The following is a 462-nucleotide window of genomic DNA, read 5'->3' as shown; positions in this document are numbered from 1 at the left end:
ATTTAAAATAATTTTTTATTGTTTGTTTTATTGTTTACCGCTACTACTCAACATTTTTTTTAATTTTTCAAAAATTTTTTTTATCAAATTAAAAGGTATTTTAAGACGAATTCAACCATGTGTGATAAAGTTATTTTTCGAAGTATCATTTTTGAGAAATAATTATAAACGCCTCTGTACGCACACCATCCGTACTCGTTTATGCGCTAATCAAGCGGTAGCGGCGCGACGTCAAGTACATAAAAAAGAGTGATGACCGTGTGACTGCGTGGTATTACTTCATTGCGTAGGGGAGACCGGGGCTCGTTGGCACAGTTTTCACAATTTAGACATTCCTGTTTCTAAACAACTATTTATTATGATTAAACTATATTAATATGATAGAATGAACCTTTCTCTACATTTTCATGCCAGGAACGATTCTGTATACTGTATAGTTTTTTATAGTAAGTGAAATACGAA

The sequence above is a fragment of the Wasmannia auropunctata genome, unplaced genomic scaffold, assembly GCF_000956235.1.
Source record: "Wasmannia auropunctata unplaced genomic scaffold, wasmannia.A_1.0 LD336078.1, whole genome shotgun sequence".
NCBI lineage: Eukaryota > Metazoa > Arthropoda > Insecta > Hymenoptera > Formicidae > Wasmannia > Wasmannia auropunctata.
Note: the sequence above shows the minus strand (reverse complement) of the source record.